Here is an 18,245-nt window from a genome sequence, read left to right as displayed (position 1 = left end):
GACGCGGGTGAGGGCAAGAGGCTGGGAGCCGAGCGGAGGGCTGGGGAAGCCGGCGCTCGGTCCTCGAGGCGCGCCCGCCGCTGTGCGGCCGCGGGAAGCCGTGTCCGCGTTCGCGCCCCAGCACTCGCGCTCCTCCGCCGGGGTTCCTGTCCGATCCACAGGGGCTCCGTGCTCCTCCGGCGGCGCCTCCGTCGTCAGCGCTCCGGCCGGCGCGCACGTCACAGACGCGCCACTCCTCCACATCTACTTCAGCGGAAAATCTCCCCCTTCCGCAGGGTGTCAGGATGGCCGAGTGGTCTAAGGCGCCAGACTCAAGCTTCGCTTCCCCGCGCTGGGGATTCTGGTCTCCGAATGGAGGCGTGGGTTCGAATCCCACTTCTGACACATCGTTTTTCTTCCTCCCCCTAATTTCCTACACAACTAGACCGATCGGAGCAGCACGAAGAGAGGTCTTACCAACCTACAGTATTAAAACCTGACTTAAAATTTTCTTACAGGGGCTGTTAAAACACCGACAATATCAAAAGCGAAAATATCGCGATACATTCTAAAAGCCGAGCGATCTGGCGCAGACTCAAACGGGAGCCGAGACGACGGGCCGATGGCATCGCGAGACGTCTGGAAAGCGCGAGACTTGGGGCTCGCCGCGGCCGGCGGCGCCGCGGCGGGGCGGGGCGGAGAGGTGGCGGGTCCCTGCTCGCGGCCTCCGGCGGCCGGCTCGGCCCAGACCGCGTCCCCGCCCCGCACAGCCCTGCGGCAGGTCCCGCCGCCGCGCCCGAAGGGAGGCCCGCGCGGACCGTCCGTGCTGCCCCGCGTTTTCAGCGGCCGCGGCGCCGCTGCCGAGCGTTTCGTCCGTGCCGCGCCTCCTGGTCCTGACGGAGCGGGACCGGCCGCCCGGCCCTCCTGCGCAGCCTCCTGTTAGTCCGCTGTGCCCGCCTGCGACCTGGCTCCCACGCGGTCCGCCACCTGGCTCCCACGCGGTCCGCCGGGCTCCTGGCCGCGTGGCCTCACGCCCCTTACCCGGCGCACTGCGGTTAAACACGGACTTTGCCTGATGTTGAGCTGTAATCACTGCTCACGCAGTGGGTGTTGCCGCGTGCCGGACGGTGCCGACGGTGCAGCCGGGCGGTGGCGGTAAGAACACAACCTGGGGCAGAGAAGGTACTTCAGGGAGGAGCGAAGTAAGGTTCCGCCCGAGCGCTCGTCTTGCGGCTGCACGCCCGCTGCTGCCTCGGACTCGGCTCCGGCTCCGGCTCCAGAGCACGGCAGCCCGAATGCCGGGGCTCGACGTTCGCCGCCCGCCCGGGGGGCCCGGCTCCCGACGGCGCGGGAGCGCGCTCGCTGCCGAGTCCCTGCGGGTCCGCCCGACGCGAGGGACGCCGCGGGCCGGGGGAGGCGGCCTGGTGCCCCGACGGGCTTCTCGGGGCCGCTGTCGGGACGAGGGCCCCGGTCTGAACTCAGATGCGGGCACCGACGGGTGTGTGCGCCGCCCGACGGCCCGCCCGGCGCTACTTCCGTCCGCGCGCTCCGGCGGGCGCGACGGACAGACGCGGGGAGACGGGCGGACGGCGTCTCTGCGGCCGTTAAACCCGCGCGGGCGACGCAGAGCCGAGCTGCTGCGCGTGGGGCCCCTGTCCCCCCGACGCCGCTGGGAGCGGAGCGGGCGGGGGCTCCTGCAGACGCCGGAGGAGCGCGTCGCTGCTTCGGGAGACCCGGCTGAGTTAGAGAAAGGCACGTCATGGGAGGGAGAGGAGGCGGGTTCCCCCGGAAAATTCTAGAAGGAAGACGTGAGGATGCTCCAACTTTTAGGTCCAGCTAGCATATTGGCTTTTTTGGTTTTAAAACAAATGCCAAAAAAACATGACTACAGAATTTTTACAAAACCACCTCTTAAGAGGAACTTTCCCCTTTCTGTTTTACTCGCTAATGCCTCTTGGAATTAGTGGGAAGAGACTTAACTTGCTTTACCCTTTCGTTTATCCTCCCCCTAGGAAGAAGAGTCTGAGGAAGAGTAACAGTTTTCCTTCTTTGACCCACATTTTTGGGCGACCCTGATGCCCAGCTGTGCTCCTGTGGTCTCAGCTTCTGCGCTCGTGTTTAACAGAGTACGTGAGCCTTCCCAGAGCTGCTGGGCCGGCGTGTCCGCTGGGTTCCCGGTATAGACATGGGGCGAAGGGGTAGAGATGGCCCATTTTAGTTTCAGATCCAAACCGTGTTCTTCCATGTGCATTTGCCAGCCACAAGTTCGTATTTTGTTTCTGCCACTGGTGTATACCCCTAGTTTTCAAATGGTTAAAAGACTGTGTTAAAAAAAAAAAAAAGTAAATCGATGACTCTCATACAAATGAAAATGATTATGTGTCGGATAATTTAACAACCAGTAAGATGTTACAACTGGCTCAGAAAACTCAGGATGAATCACCGGCCTGTACCTCTGAAACCAATAATACATTATACATTAATTAATTAAATTTAAAGAAAAAAATGTTAAAAAATAAGTTAACAAATAAATTTAAAAAAAGAAAATTCAAAGTATTACATATTTATAGACAATCTGGAATGCTGAAGCAAATTTACAAATAGATTTGTTTTTAACTGTCAATTTCCAGGACAATGATCATTCACATTCCACTGGACACAATTTCATTTGCATTTCTGTGGATGAAAATTATTTGCACTGTTACCAGTTTCCTACAACTCAGAGTTGTGAGATCGCTCAAAACCAGTGAAAATCGCTGTTATGGACTGAATGTGTCCCTCCAAAATTCATGTTGAAACCCTACCCCCTTATGTCATGGTATTAGGAGATGGGATCTGTGGAGGGTAAGTAGGGTTTAGATGTCATGAGGGTAGAGCCCTCCAAAATAGGATTAGGGTCATTGTAAAAAATCCTGAGGGACCTTGCTTCCTCACTGTGCTCTTGAGCCATGTGAGAACACAGCAAGAAGACACCCTTTGAAACAGAGAAGGGCCCTCACGAGAACCCGACCTCGTGGACCACCCTGATCTGGGACTTTACACCTTCTGGCACTCTAAGGTATAAACTTCTGTAGTTAAGCCACCTGGTTTGCGGCATTTTGCTACGGCAGCCACACTAACTAAGACAGTCGTCCTACTCAAGGTACCTTAGAAACTTTGTGCCATCCATTTCAAACTCCTTGAAAATTTTTCCTGACAGAAGTCACAGTGGAGGTGGATGTGATCACAACCTTCAAAACCGAAACATCTTCCTTATTTCACTAGTACACTCCTATAGAATTGGGTTTTAGATCTGAATTTGTTAAAAAGTGGAGAATAGGCATTTATCTCACCACATCCTGGCAAGCACCCTCCAATTTGCAGTAATTCTCTAGTCAACCAATAGCCTTTTTTTTTTTTTGAAGGTTTTATTTTTAAGTAATCTCTACACTCAACATGGGGCTCAAACTGATAAGATCAAGAGTCCCATGCTCTACTAACTGAGCCAGCCAGGTGCCCCTACAAACTCTTGATTTTGTAATCTTGACTTTGTAATACTGAGGAGCTCAGTCTTCATTCCGGGGCTGGGTGAGGTCACCTGTGTCTACAGCCTGTATCAGTTGAAAGAGTGAAATCAGAAGTAAAGTATATATGTAGTCTTGACCTGGAGAAACCTGTTAGAGAGGGGAGTTGATCTGGACATCTCAAGGAAGTTGGAAGATGTCCTTACATGTTATGAAGGGAAAGGGTATAAGATTATTATTCCCTCCTTTCAAAATCTGGTCACAAATCAAGAGATTATAATAAGAAAAGGGATCAGAATAAGACATGAGTTTCAAGGGCAGCAAAATAGGCTTTTTTTTTTGGCATAAGGATTATTTTGAGAAACAGCAGGCTCAGGAGAAGCTCTAAAAACAGAGTACAAGTTACCCTTTTGTAATGGTGTCTCCCTCTCTGAGGAAGAGAAGGATGACCCCGAATCACAAGAAACAAGAAGGTACTAACAGAGCTAACTCCTGTTTATACTTTTCCTGGTCAGCTCCCGTAACTGACCTCCCTGACACCCTCTTTGTTTTGTCTTTAGCTGAAGATGGTATTCAAGCCTGAATTCTAAGCCACCTTGGCGAGTCACTCATTTTTTCCTTGGGTCTCTGCCATGTGTACATGAGATATACACGTTAATAAACTTGCTTGTGTTTTTCTCTCATTCATCTCTTTTGTTACCAGGACCCCAGCTAAGAACTTAGAAGGGCAGAGGGAAAATTCTTTTTTCCTCTCTTACAAGTTTCAAAATTCTACAAAAGCCTTTTCTGGGAGTCTCATCCATTGCTTCATCTACTTAAAGTTAGGGGAAGCAATTAACATTTGTTCAGATTTTAGAGCCCAGGTGAGTCTAGAGAGGTTGTGGAATATGAGTTAGACAATCAAGTGATGGCTTTTCAAAGGTGTCAAACCGCGGAATTCGGCTATCATAGGGGTGGGGCGAAAGCCCTGCAGCTCAGTAAAATCGTGAAGATCTGTGGCAAAAGGCCACCACAGAGTTTAAAGTTCTTTGACTATCAGTAAACCATTTAACTTCGTGCCTTATTTCCAGGATCAAATGAGATAATGTGTGCAACGTGCACACCTCTTCCCAGCACAAAGAAAGGGGTCTGCGGGTGCTATGGGTAGTGTTGGTGGGAGAAGCGAACTTAACTCTGAAGGACGGGCACAGTGTTCCTGGCTGGACAGCCTGGAAGCCCTCTGGGGCGGCCAACGGAGACCGGGGCACCACCGAGAGCGCGAGACCGCCCGCGTCCTAGAGAGCCCTCCAGAGAGACCTTGGTTTCCCCCGCCGGCTGCTCCAGGACCCGCCTCTTCAAGGTCCGTGGGAGCCCACCTTTACTTCCGCTCCCGCGGCGCGCGCGGCCCCGGCTTCCTGGGGAGGCCTGCCCAGCCCTCAGCGGGGGCGGTGAACCTGCAGGGGTGGGGGCCGGAGGGGGCGGAGGGAGGGGAGAGCGAGCCTGCAGGGGTGGGGGGGGGGCGGCGAACCTGCAGGGGGGGGGCCGGAGGGGGCGGAGGGAGGGGAGAGCGAACCTGCAGGGGTGGGGGCCGGAGGGGACGGAGGGAGGGGAGAGCGAGCCTGCGGGGGTGGGGGGGGCCGGAGGGGGCGGAGGGAGGGGAGAGCGAACCTGCAGGGGTGGGGGCCGGAGGGGACGGAGGGAGGGGAGAGCGAGCCTGCGGGGGTGGGGGGGGCGGCGAACCTGCAGGGGTGGGGGCCGGAGGGGGCGGAGGGAGGGGAGAGCGAACCTGCAGGGGTGGGGGCCGGAGGGGACGGAGGGAGGGGAGAGCGAGCCTGCGGGGGTGGGGGCCGGAGGGGGCGGAGGGAGGGGAGAGCGAGCCTGCGGGGGGGCGGCGCGGCGAACCTGCAGGGGTGGGGGCCGAAGGGGGCGGAGGGAGGGGAGAGCGAGCCTGCGGGGGGGGGCGGAGGGGGCGGAGAGGGGAGAGCGAGCCAGCCGGGGGGGGCGGGGGGGGCGGAGAGAGGGGTGAGCGAGCCTGCGGGGGAGGCGGAAGGGGGGCGCGGCGAGCCCGCAGGGGGGCGGCTGGCGGGGGCGCCCCAGCCTGATTGGGCCCCTCGGGCGCGCCCTTCGGCTCGGAACGCGGCCTCCCCGCGGCCCCGCGCACGCCGCCTCCTCCAGGCTGGCCGCCGGAGCTCCCGCGGGGCCACGCGCGCTGCGCGGGGCGCGAAGAATCGCAGGAAGACGTTTGAACTCGGGACCTTCCTGGGGCTTCCTTTTCGGAGCCCTGGAGTTACTCGGAATTACAGAGTATTTGTGTTTTTAGCGTTCATCCTGACTGGTTGTGACATGAAGAGGATGTTGGTGGAAGGGAGCAGGGACCGGACTGGGGTCCTCGCGACCCCGAGCGCAAACCCCGCCTTCCGCAGCTGTCTCCATTAGCACAAACCTCTGCGCGTCCGGAGCAGCTACCCTGCAGGACTGCGGGCGAGGGTGCTGCCCCCCGGCTGGCGAGCGCCGGACCAAACCAGTCTGCACCGGGACGGGCCCCAGCGCTGCACTTCCGCGGACTCTCCCTCCTGGTGACGTTGGAAGTCGCACCTGGGGTGCAGATTTAACGTGTGAAGTAGACCTGCCACACGGGCAGGAGCGCGATCTTTACGCGCGCAGGTGCGGATACACCCCCGCCTCCACCTGCTCGTGCTGACCCCTTGCCCCACCTAAGTCTCCGTAAAACCCCTCCCTGACCTCCCCTGGGGAGCCAGCCCGAGAATGCCTTCCTTCCGGCGGCCTCCGTGCTGCGGGGCAGGAGTCCCTGTGACGCCTTGCTGGGACTCCCACGAGGCCTCCCGTCCATCTCCGCTGCCTGGCGAGCCCGGGGCCCTGCTGGGTGTCAGCCGCGCTTCAGAAACCCCAAGGGACTCATCAGTGTACATGTGACGTGTAGACGGGGACCTCGGCTCCAGGGATGGAGAGGGACGTGTGAACGATTAGTAACGTCGCCTGGTCAGCACGCAGCAGGTGAGCCCCCAACTGCTTGTTGTCGGTCACGGAGGAAGGGGCCGCCCGTTCGCTGGGAAGCAGGAAAAGCGAGGATCTTTCATTACCTGCGAATTCGAGTTGGTGAGCTCTTGTCTCTTAAGTTTTCTTTGCTTATGGACAACTACTGTGGAAATTGTCTTTCGGTAGCGTGTAAATAATTTTAGCATTTTTTCCCCTAATAGTATTTCCTTACTGTTTCGTGAGTCAGAATGTGTCTGGCATCTAGGTTGTCCTGCTCTTCGTGGGGTTTCCTATTCTTTGCCACCCTGAAGAACCTCGAGGGGAATCTCAACGGAGAGCGTGTGATACACTCTGTCGGGTTATTTCAATCCAGCAGACCAGGAAGCAAGCGAAGCTGGACCTTGGACCCTCCGAGTTCCAGAGGGCGCGGTGGGGCTTGTGACCCTGAAGGTGGAGAAAGAGGAACATACTTGGAAAGGAGACTCCAGCATTCGAAGGGAGAAACCGCATACCAGGGAGATCTTTTGCAGGTGCTTCAGTTTTGCTCTCCAGAGACACCTGGACCCCTCGAGGCTCAGACTCGCACCGGGCTCGGGGAGCTCTACCGACGCTGGCTGCGGCCCGAGACGCACAGCAAGGAGCAGATCCTGACCATCCTGCCCGAGGAGCTGCAGGCCCGGGTGCGGGAGCGGCGCCCGGAGAGCGGGGAGCAGGCGGTGGCTGTGCGGGATGAGCCAGGAGAACAGGTGGGAGAGGATGGGAGCTGTCCTCGGGGAGGGGCTTAGATCTCTGCTCTGCGGGGCGGGGGGGGGGGGGGGGGGGGGGGGGATCTACCCAGCAGTTGCACAGTGGGCAACTCTCAGTTTTCTCTGAACAAACATAGAGCTACTAGCTTCAGATTTTGTTTTTGTCCTGTTAGGATTTTTCAGGGATTTTTCTCTTACATCCGACGTTCTTCACTCTAATTGAAGCCCTGAGGAAGAGAAGCAAATAGTGGAACATTGCTTGAACAAATACCCAGCTACTAAAATGAATACAGAAAATGACCTTTTCCGCATGGAAACGAACCTCTCTTGCTGTTGTGCCATTTCCTGTCACTCGGCTCAAGGTCAGCTTTCCGGACAGGGTGTTCTGGTAACTCCTAGAACGTGTGCAGGGACGAGACTCACATTTGGTGCAACCAGAAGCACAGCCGTACAAAGCCCAGCTAGGACGTCCTGCCCAGAGAAGTTGGCGGCATAGATGGTGGCCTGTTCCTGGTGCTGTTGTTTTAATCGGCTCGACTGAGATATACGGTAAAACTCAGCAGTTTTAAGAGTACAATTTAATGAGCTTTGACAAATAAATCAACGGCCATAAAACTATCCACACAATGTTTTCATAGTCTAGAAATGTCCCTTCATGCTCCTCTAAGTCGGTCCTTCCCATTCTCAGACCACTGGCAAACATCAGTCTGCTTTCTCTCACTATAGGTCACTTCAGTTTACTTATCTAGAATTTCACAGAATCACTTTTTTTTATTGAACAGCGATGCTTCGGAGGTCGTGCTGTGTACTGCCGTGTTGCTGTGTGTGTAATTCTTCCTCTCATTGATGGTAGAATGTCAGTGTGTGGGTATAGCAAATTCATTTGCCAGTTAATAGACGTCTGGGTTGGGTCTAGTCTTTGTCTGAAAATACGCTTTCCCTTCTCTTGGGTAAGTATACTTAGGGGCAGTATTGCTGGGTTGGGTGGTACGTGTACTTCAACGTTACAGGACGACTGCCAAACCGATTTCCACACTAGTTGTGTTATTTTGCGTTGCCTTTAGTATTTGCTTTTTATCAAGAAAACATGACCCTAAATATTCATTAAGGGTTCGCATAAATATAGTGACATATCTGGCTCTTCAGCTTTAAAAAGTTAGTCTGAATGATTTTATCTTTTTTTTTAAGATTTTATTTATTTATTTGACAGAGAGACAGAGCGAGAGAGCACAAGCAGGGGGAGCGGCAGAGGGAGAGGGAGCAGCAGGCCCCCCGCTGAGCAGGGAGCCCCAGGGGGGCTTGGTCCTGGCTCATGACCTGAGCGGAAGGCAAGCGCCTCACCGGCTGAGCCACCCAGGTGTCCCCCGAATGATTTTATCTCACTCGTAAATACATATTGCAAGGAAAGATAAGCTTTATCTATAGAAGATATAAAGTAATTGTAACTGAATTTTCTTAATCACAGGAAAATCTATACAGTCCTGGACTGATGAAGTTAGATCAGTGAGATCGTGGTGACTTCAAGGACCCCTCCAGGAGGCAGGAGGCGAGGCGGCTGATACAAGTCCGGGCAGACCAAACCGTAACTGTAACAAGTCGACCCTGGACGACCATAGCCAGCCAGGCCACAGGGCGCTGTGATTCTAGGCCGGTAGCGAGGAGTGGGGGCAGGTGGACTCCACTTCCTCCTGTTGGTCCATTTCCTCTCCAGGACTAATGCGTTGTGATCATCGTAGCTTTAAAATACATTTTTAAAAATTCTTTAAATTTTTATTTTTTTTATTTAACTTCAAGTTACTTAATATAAAGTGTATTATTATTAGTTTCAGGGGTAGAATTCAGTGATTCATCAGTTGAGTATAACACCCAGTGCTCATTACATCACCCAGTTACCCCATCCGCCCACCGACCTCCCCTCCAGCAACCCTCAGTTTGTTTCCTAGAGTTAAGAGTCTCCTGTGGTTTGCCTCCCTCTTTTTCATCTTATTTTATAAGCTGTATTTTTAGTATCTTGTAAGGCTCGTCCTCATCACTGCTCTCTAACAGTGTTTTTCTGATTAGTATGTGTTTGTTTTTCCAGATGAACATTAATATCGTTCTATTATCTCCCTCCTTCATTTCCTCCACTATTTTTTTGTGTTTATATTTGGATTACATTGAATTGCTAGATTAAGAGCAAGGCATATATTTCTATTTATTAAAGGCTTCCTTCTTATAAGGCAGCGGTTTTTTAAAAAAATTCCCAATAGAGACCCTCCACATTTCTTAAGTTTTTGTTTTTTGAATTTATTGTTATAATAGGGATCCTTTTCCCATTACATGTTCTAACATCTTTAAGTACTGTCAGCAAACTAAGTGATCTGCATGAATTTTGACTTTGGTGTCCATCATGAATGATGTTATACAGAAAAATGCAAGAAAGTAACGACCACCCGATCAGCCATTGTAGATGCAACACTGGCAGCAGAAAGATTTCAGAAATTCGTATCCCATGGTTTATATTATGCCCAAATTCAGAGATTGCAAAGTTTAGAGTTCCCTTTTTATTTTAATTTTAGGTGTTTTTTTTTTTTAAGATTTTATTTATTTTGAGAGAGAATGAGAGAGATAGAGCACGAGAGGGGGGAGGGTCAGAGGGAGAAGCAGAACCCGTGCTAATCCAGGGTCTCCAGGATCATGGCCTGAGCCGAAGGCAGTCGCTTAACCAACTGAGCCACCCAGGCGCCCAATTTTTTTTTTTTTTTTAAGCCAGGCTTTATCAGAGAAGTGATTTTCCTGGGTAACATTTGGAAGCACAGATAATAATAATTGTGTGGGGAAGGGGTAGATTTTCTAAGCTTTTTTGTAATCCTTCAAATTTCAATGAGGGATCACAGTTCAGTGTTTTCCTTTCATTGTCTACTTTTAAAATTCTCACATAGGAGCATGTCATACGGGAGAATTCAGTTACAATTCCTGTATATTTCCTGTAGATACTCTCTTTCGGGGCCCCTTCTCATGGGTACTGAATGTCTGATCACGGGACACCAGGTGACCGTGACATCCTTGCTGCCCGCGGGGGGGCGATCACACGTTTGCTGAGTGTGTCCGCATTACCATGGAATGAGGCTGGGGGGACGTCCCGTGCCTGCTGAAAGCAGAAGAGCTCCCTGATCCTCATGCCGAGCAGCTCTGTTCATGGAGCAACCACCAGAATGCCCAGCGGCTGTGCACTTTGCTCTGATAGGGGATCTGAAGGGAGCTTAAGGCCCCCCTTGCAGGGTCTGCATTCCCCTCGGGTGGGGTCCTCTTGCTCTAACAGGACTCTTCAAGAGGAAAGGAAATTGTTCATATTAATGACTTAAAGAGACAAACAGGGATCAGACTGGATTCCAGGTTTGGTCAGCTTGTTTGATGAAAAATGAATGTAACTGCCTTCACGATAATGTTTTGTTATTACAGAATGCTTATGGTCTTGTGAGAATTATTCCTTTTGACTAAACCATATTGTATTTAGTGCAATTTGAGTTTATTTGTTTTCCCAATCCTTAAAGTTTATTTATTTTAAGTAAGCGCTATACCCAAGGTGGTATTGTTCCTGTAAAGTTTTAAAATGCACTTTGTACTATTTATTACCAGAGATGTGAACATATGAGTAAAGATAACGATAACTAGAGCAACTAATTTAATTCCCTCCCAGGCAAGACTAAAACAGATTTTTAAAAATGCACAAACTCACAATGGTAAGGAAAAATGGAAGGGCAATTTACAGTTTTAGAAGCAGGAAAGCATATTGACTAAGGCTAATTGATTTTGCGAACTCTCTGTCGGTGACAAAACTCAATTCATACAATGGGATCCCCTAAGACAATAGCAGCTATGTCTGGGAATGAGAGCGCAGCAGGCTGCTAAAACAAGGAAAGTTAAAGTAGTTTAAGAAGCACTTAGATTCTGGGGTCTCCGGCCCATTCCTCCCTGCTGGATATGATTGCCTCTCTACCACAGTGGGGTACTGGAGATTGTTCTCTAGGTGTTCAGCGCAGGAGAGGAGAGGAGTGCCATGCTGAAATGGGATGAGGCGACTTTATGGGCAGTGGGGGGCTGCACAGTGGATCACTGTGCAGAGTTCCCATATACCCCCTCCTCTTCCCAGTACGATTTCCCTTATTAACACCTTGCATTAGCGTGGCACATTGTTACAATGGATGCTGATGTTGATACATGACTAATGAAGCTCATAGTGTACATCAGGGCTCAACCCTTTGTGCTGTACAATTCTGTAGATTTTGACAAAGGCACGATGTCCTGAATCCATCAAGGCAGTGTCACCGCCCTGGGGGTCACTCCTCCCGTTCTCAGCTGAGCCCAAGGCGGCACTGTTCCTGTTACTGTCTCTAGCTTTTCCCAGGCTGTCATGTAGTTGGAGTCACACAGTATGTAGCCTCTCAGGCTGCCTTCTTTCACTTAGAAGTATGCATTTAAGGTTCCTCCCTGCCTTTTTGTGGCTTGATAGCTTTTTTAAATCACTGAATAATATTCCATTTGATGCATATAACAGTTTGCTGATCCATTCCCCTTTTGACGCACGTCTTGGTTGCTTCCAGGTTTTGGCAACTTTATTCTGAATAAAGTTGCTATAAATATTTATGTGCAAGCTTTATGTTTTCAACTCATTTGGGTAAATATCTGGAATACAATTGCTGGATCATATGTAACATTGTATTTAACTTTGTAAGAAACTTCCAAACTCTCTTCCAAAGTGGCTGTACCATTTTGCATTTCCACAAACAGTGAATGAAGGTTCCTTTTGCTCCACATCCTTAATACCATTTGGTATTGGGTTTTTTTGGATTTTAGCCATTCTAATAGATATATGGTGGTATCTCATTGTTGTAATTTGCAATTCCCAAATGACCTATGATGTCGAGCATTTTTCCATATGCTTACTTGCCATCTGTGTATCTTATGTGGTGAAGTGTCTGTTTAGATCTTATCCTGATTTTTTAAGTTGGGTTGTTTGTCTTCTGATTGTTGAGTTTTAAGTATATTTTGGATACAAGTCCTTTGTCAGATACATGTTCTGTAAATATTTTCTCCCAGGCTAAGCTTGTCTTTTCATTCTCTTAGTAGTGACTTCTGCAGAGTGAGAGTTACTAGTTTTAATGAAGCCAGCTTACCAATTTCTTCCTTTCTCAGATCATGCTTTTGGTGTTGTATCTAAAAAGTTATCACCAAAGCCAAGCTCACCTAGATTTCCCCCTCTACTATCTTCTAGAAGTTTTATAGTTTTGTGTTTTACATTTAAGTCTGTGATGCATTTTGAGTTAATTTTTGTGCTAGTTATAAAGTCTGTGTCTAGATTCCTTTTTTCTTTTTCTTTCTCTTTCTTTCTTTCTCCTTCCTTCCTTCCCTCCTTCCTTCCTTCTTATTTTTGTTTTGTTTTTTGCATGTGGATACCTAGTTGTACCAGCACCACTGGTTGAAAAGACTCTTCTTTCTCCACTGAATTGCCTCTGTTTTGGGGGGTGCCTGGCTGTCTCTGTCAAGAGAGCGTGTGATTCTTGATCTCTGGGTCATGAGTTTGAGCCCTACAGTGGGGGTAGAGATTACATAAAAAAATAAAATCTAAAAAAAAAAAAAAAATTGCCTTTGTGTTTTTATCGAAGATTGCCGCCTATATTTTTGTGGTTCTATTTCTGTGCTCTTTTATTCTGTTCTTTTGATCTGTTCTCTCACCAATACAATACTGTCTTGATTTCTGTAACTTTCTGGCCAGTTTTGAAGTCAAAGAGTTTCGAAAGGTCTTCCAACTTTATTCTTCAGTTTTGCTGCCCTCAAAGAAGTCGTGAGAAATACCTGTGCAAGAGCTGTATTCAGTACAGTGGCCTCCGGGCTGGGTGGGGGAAGAAATGTGGGGGTAGTACGTGCTCATGCTGCAGAGAAGAAAGACAGGCGCGGTCTGTAGGGATCACTGCGACCTGAAGAGCGGCATGTGACTTGGAGGCAGGGGACACTGGTTGTTACTTAGAGTAGAAAGGTGGGCAGAGAGCCCGTAGAGGGGCGCCTGGGAGGCTCAGTCGGTTAAGCCTCTGCCTTTGGCTCAGGTCATGATCTCAGGGTCCTGGGATCAAGTCCCGCATAGGGCTCCCTACTTAGTGAGGAGCCTGCTTCTCCCTTTTCCTGCAGCTCCCCCTGCTCATGCTCTCTCTCTTCTGTGTCAAATAAATAAATAAAATCTTTAAAAAATAAAAGAAAAAAGAAAGCCCATAGAGCCACAGAGGTCCTCAAGGGAGATAGATGTTTGAAGAAAATGCATTGCAGCTAACCACAGGTTGGGCAGAGTGGCAAGTTTAGTAACAAAAATCTTACTGTCTTATTCTGTAATCACCCTCCTACCATCTTAGATAAGTCTTGCTTTGTCTCTGTAATACGATTCCTGCACACGTTACTCTTAGAGATGAGATGCCCAAGCAACCCGGGCTTCCTCGGACGGCTGCCTCATCTTCCCCTTTTGTCCCTACTATAGGCTCATTTTGTGATCTTTGTGTACGTCCAAGAGTTTGAACCTAGGAGAGAACCAAACCAAGTATTTCCAGCCTGTAAGTTGCGGGAAAAGCTAGTTCCATCTTGAAAGGAAACATTGAGAAAAGAAGCTGATTTGGCAGAATATGATCATTTTGAACAGTGCAAAGGAAATGGAATATCCAAGTGAAATGAGGCTTTAGACCTTCTTTGCCAAAATAAAAAACTTGAGCTTAGGCAACATGAGGACTAGCAATGTATATTTATGAATGTATAAGTGAACATATATATATAAGCAAGAAAGATTAAACGGTAAGATTTGTGAGCCAGCCAAGTTTTCGGGAAGAAAAGTGGAGCTGGTAGTGGAGTAAGCTCTGAGAACACCGGAAAAGTCAGGGGAAGACGAGAGAGATGAGAGGGAAGCAGAAAGCAGCCCTCCGGTCAGAAGCATGCGAGTCACTTCAGGGCGCTTCTTCCGCCCGTTGGGTCCCGTAGCCGGCCAGCAAGTCCCACCTGCCTCCTGAGAGCTGCCCTGGACGGTTCATGTGGTCTCCGAGCCTCCAGCGGTTCCCGTCGTGCACACAGTCACCACAGTGACGGTCCTGAAACCCAAAGCCAGCGTCACGTGCCTGCTTAGCACCTGCTGACGGCTCAGCTCGTCAGCCTGGCGACAGGACTCTCCAGGGCCTCACCTGCTTCTCCAGCCCCGTTTCCTTTTCCCTTCCTACCCAATCCGCACTTCTGTGGTCCAACGGCACCATTTAAAGACTGCCTCCATGACTTTGTACACGGATGCTGTCTGAAAAGTTCTTATCTGCCTCCCTTGCCCTGTCTGGCCATCTGTACTCGCGTGATAAGAGCCCCATCAGCCTATCGCCCGTGGAACTTTCTGCTTGACCGTCTTAGGGTCAGATGCCCCAGCAGCTCTGCGCTTCCCCTTCGTGAGAGCACTCGCCACGTTGCTTTGTAGCTGCACACTCACCTGTGTGCCTCGTCTCTAGATTGTGCCCGAGAGCATCTTACTCATCTTTACGCCAGGTAGAAGCAAGGAACCGTACACAAGGCTTGGCCCAAGCCACTCTTCATGTGTAGCACAAATAATCCAACGAGAGTGGCATCCTAAAAAGATAGGTTTCTAGAAATAACAAGTAAGGTTTCTTAATCATTAACATTTTGCTTACATCCCCAGGCAGGTAGCATCAGGATTCGGCTGCTTGGTGGTGTTGAAGCAAACACTGGAGCGAGGGAAGGAGCTGCTATTGAAACCTCGCATAATTATGTCCTGGTTTTTCCCCTCAGTGCCTGTAAAGGTCAGCCTTTAGGCTGGGGGAAGCCTAAAGCAGAGTTCTGTCTTTTTCTCTCTCTGATATGTTTCCTTAAATGCCTCGAAAGGCTTGCTTTATCATGGAAAGCTTTCCCATACTCGTCATATTTACGTGACTACGTATGTAACTCACGAGTAGACGTCTAGGAGAGCATTATTGCACCCCACAATTCTAGAATCATGCACTCTGGGCTGGGAGGACCATACCTCTGACCAAGTGGGACTCTTTTTTAAGTTATGCACTTAAAAAAGGTAACACATTTATTAAGTACAATATACTTGTTAATGTAACTATTCCATTCTATCTAAAACTATGATACAGTGTTAACTTTCTCAAGGTTTCCTCTCTCTGGGAGACACAGTCCATGTGCTCTCCACTTACCTGTGAAATGGCCTTTCTTCACTTGCTGCTGTGGAAACAAATATATGCTTCTTCTTTTAGAAGAAGCTAAGGAATATGAATCTCCCTTCCAAAAAGGAATCAACTTTTAATTAAAAGGATGCTATAGAGCAAATCACGTAAAACAAAATACTTTGTTTATTCAAGCAGTAAAGAAACTATCTGTGCTAATATTCCCTGGTCCTCAAGCCAGAGCATTGCTACCTTCTGATCTACATTTGGAAATATATTTGGGGATATTTTTTTTGGTTGTCACAATGACTGGGATGTGCTACTTATTTTTGTGGGTGGGGTCCAGAAATTCTAAACATAGTGTATTACATAGTACATATTATCATCTGTTCTACAGACAATTGTATAGAGGAGAGTGTACCGCAGTGGAGTATAAAGAAAGAGTTTTTCCATCCAAAATGCTAGTAATACTCCTTTTGGAAAACACTGAAGAATAGGGAGTATTTCCAACCCAGGGAGTTAAACAAAGGTTTGTTAATTGAATTAGACTCAAGTTGCAAGTAAGACTGAACTTAACTGTGCTCTCTTCTTTATCAAAAGTGATGCATTTGGGGCACCTGGGTGGCTCAGTTGTTGGGCGTCTGCCTTCGGCTCAGGTCGTGATCCCAGGGTCCTGGGATCGAGCCCCGCATCGGGCTCCCTGCTCAGCGGGAAGCCTGCTTCTCCCTCTCCCACTCCCCCTGCTTGTGTTCCCTCTCTTGCTGTCTCTGTCAAATAAATAAATAAAATCTTTAAAAAAAAAAGTGATGAATTTCTTTTATCTTAATGCCATGTAGTGATAAGTGAATTAAAGAAGGAGGCCATTAGACTGAGGGGTCTGACGCTCTGGTGGCTTATGTAAGTAGGCCAAAGTCTAAGCCTATCAATGCTTCAAGGTTATGAAATTATATTCAATAGTTGCAAACAGCCAAGGAGGCTTTATCTTGTTTTTTTTTTAAGTAGGCTCCACACCCAGCATGGAGCCCAATGTGGGGCTTGAACCCAGGACCCTGAGATCAAGACCTGAGCTGAGATCAGCTGAGCCACCCAGGTGCCCCTGCTTCTGCTTTCTTAAGGGTCTCTCCTTGAGCTGTCGGTGCAACATTCCTAAGCACTTCAGGCCTGGTGCTCCCTGATCCAAATCACTTTTTGCCCAAATAAACTCTTAAAGTGTTTAATATGCCTCGGTTTATCTTTTATCCATGTGAAGAGATAATATTACATGTTTTCTCCACCTGAAATGTAAAACAGTCCTGTCTCTATAGCGGTCATGATTTGCAATAACTGTGGAAAGTGAAAGCTTGCCTCCGTGCAGGTCATTATTCATCGTGTGATTGTTAGTGATCAGTGATCATTAACACTATTTTTCTCTTCTGATGAAACTCAACTTAAAATGAATTTACTGAGGTAGCTCAAATTGTTTTCCAGGCAAAAGCTACTTTCATTGTTTTACCACATCATTTCCCGACAGTAGAACTTCTGGCGTGAGAAACAGCTGCATGAGCCCCTGCGGTGCCGGAAACACAAGTGCTCAGGACAGAACTCAGAACTCGCTCGCCGCCAAGCACAGCGTTGTTCCTAACTCATTATCCTGTCATCCCTGTGACACTTTCTTGGTCCCCTCACCGCCAAGCAGCCAGGCTCTGCTTACCCTGGGCTGTGGGCAGAGTGAAGCCTCGGCAGACGTGGAAAGAGGGGAGAGTGATTCTCCTGTGCTTGACCTGCAAGGGCGTCAGAACCGTGTGTGAGTTTCCGTGTGGAAAGTCTGCCTTCTGCACGCCCCGACCTCGTGTGTGTGTGTGTGCGTGCACCAGCCAGACCACAGCATGCTGCTGCTGAGTGTCTGTCTGTCTGTCTGTCTCACACACTCCCCTGGTCCTCAGGCCTCTTCCACACCCTCCTCTGTGTGGCCCCCAAACCACCCTGCAGATGCTGCTATCATAAGTTTCGTTGTCTCTTTGGCTCTCTTGCTCTCTAGGTTCATCTCCTTGAGGAAGAAGTTGTGTCTTTCATTCACCATCAAATGACCAGCACGAAGCATACTACCCGGAAAATCGTACCAATGAACGTTCACATTTATTGCTCTGCATCTAACTGTAGCGTCCTGGGGTTTACTCTCCTCTGGGTGTTCTGCGCGCTTTCTCCTTCTGTATCCCTTGCGTCTTGTCCTTCTGGAATTGCGCTGGGTCACAAGCCCTGTTTAGCTCTGCTCATCGTGGTGATTCCTCTCAGCTCCTGCACCTTATTGCCCTCTGAGCGTCTGCACAAAGCCAGCACGTTGTGAGATTGTGGTCCCCTTAGACACTTACTCTAAACCGCTGGAAGCTATTCTAACCTGCTTATTTGAAATCTGACCTTTCCCAGCTTAATTACAATTTCATTCAGTACAAACTTACTACAATAAAACTTAGCTGCCCACAGGAAAGCTCAGTCTACTTGCAGATTCGGCTGTGTAAGTAGCGAAATGCAGTTACATATAATATTTTATTTTATTTACTGTGTGTGGCTATTGAAAAGCCAAATATTGGACAGTCCTTGAAATCATTTTATATGGTGAGAAGCTCCAAAAAAGGCAGAAAGCTGGGCCCTTCCTTTTTATCCCAAATGACCTTTGTTTTGAATGTCTTTTGTCCTGTGTAATCTGATATGAAACTATTTTGCAACCAGTTATTTCGAATTTGGACTTGATATGTTTAGATAAATATAAAGCCGTCCAGTCTGAAACTACAACTTTTATTAATCATTAATTTCTAAAGTGTCAAATCAAAAGGAAAAGCATTTTATTTTATTTTTTTACTTTTTTTTAAAAATTTTTTTATTTTTAT

General features: G+C 49.1%; 2 long non-coding RNA genes and 1 other non-coding gene across 5 annotated transcripts; all 3 read left to right on the top strand.

The window, feature by feature from the left end:
• LOC144379146 (uncharacterized) lies at window positions 1-2,351 on the top strand. 3 transcript variants are annotated; one of them, XR_013441508.1, is made up of 2 exons: window positions 1-1,134; window positions 1,992-2,351. It is a non-coding gene; the product is annotated as an uncharacterized LOC144379146 (long non-coding RNA). The 3 variants fall into 3 exon arrangements; XR_013441506.1 differs by having other exon boundaries at window positions 1-1,181; XR_013441507.1 differs by having other exon boundaries at window positions 1-1,731.
• Window positions 279-384, top strand: TRNAL-CAA (transfer RNA leucine (anticodon CAA)). The gene is made up of 2 exons: window positions 279-316; window positions 339-384. It is a non-coding gene; the product is annotated as a tRNA-Leu (tRNA).
• Window positions 2,352-5,563: 3,212 nt separating the features above from the next.
• LOC118554903 (uncharacterized) lies at window positions 5,564-11,828 on the top strand. The gene is made up of 2 exons (XR_013441505.1): window positions 5,564-7,204; window positions 7,378-11,828. It is a non-coding gene; the product is annotated as an uncharacterized LOC118554903 (long non-coding RNA).
• Window positions 11,829-18,245: the final 6,417 nt, after the last annotated feature.

Source organism: Halichoerus grypus, chromosome 9 (assembly GCF_964656455.1).
Source record: "Halichoerus grypus chromosome 9, mHalGry1.hap1.1, whole genome shotgun sequence".
NCBI classification, from domain to species: Eukaryota; Metazoa; Chordata; class Mammalia; order Carnivora; family Phocidae; genus Halichoerus; species Halichoerus grypus.
Note: the sequence above shows the minus strand (reverse complement) of the source record. Positions and strands in the feature narration are given on the sequence as shown.